This window comes from Plasmopara halstedii (genome assembly GCF_900000015.1).
Source record: "Plasmopara halstedii genome assembly, contig: Scaffold_525, whole genome shotgun sequence".
Taxonomy (NCBI): Eukaryota; Oomycota; class Peronosporomycetes; order Peronosporales; family Peronosporaceae; genus Plasmopara; species Plasmopara halstedii.
This window is the reverse complement of record NW_020187445.1, coordinates 596,125-596,604: the sequence shown is the minus strand read 5'-3', so window position 1 is coordinate 596,604 and position 480 is coordinate 596,125.

Sequence of the window (480 nt, the reverse complement as noted above, 5' to 3'; positions counted from 1 at the left end):
AAAGTCCGAAGCGTCACAGACGACGCTGAAAGGACGATCAGGGTCTGGCAGCGCCAGTCTTGGTGCATGCAGGTGGCTGTCTTTGACCCCGTAAAAAGTCTCCTGATGTTCGGTGCTCCAACACCATTCCGCATCCTTTTTAAGAAGATTGGATAATGGTCAGGCCATTTCTGCGTAGTTTACGCTGTACTTGTGCAAGTAGTTGGCGAGACTAAGCCACTTACGCAAGTCCTTCTGTTTTTTTGGAGCCGGCCAGTCTACAATGGTCTTGACCGTAGCGGGATCCGCTCAAAGGCCACGCCTCCCAATGAAGCACCTTAAAAAGGGAATCTCTTCTGCACCGAAGATCCACTTGTCTGCATTGGCGTACAATTCGTTCGTGCTCATGCACTCGAGCAGCGCTTTTGAATGGACGATGTGGTTCTCCTCATCCGTCCTCGCGCGCTCCGCACGACTGTGAACGAAAATGTCGTCAAAGTT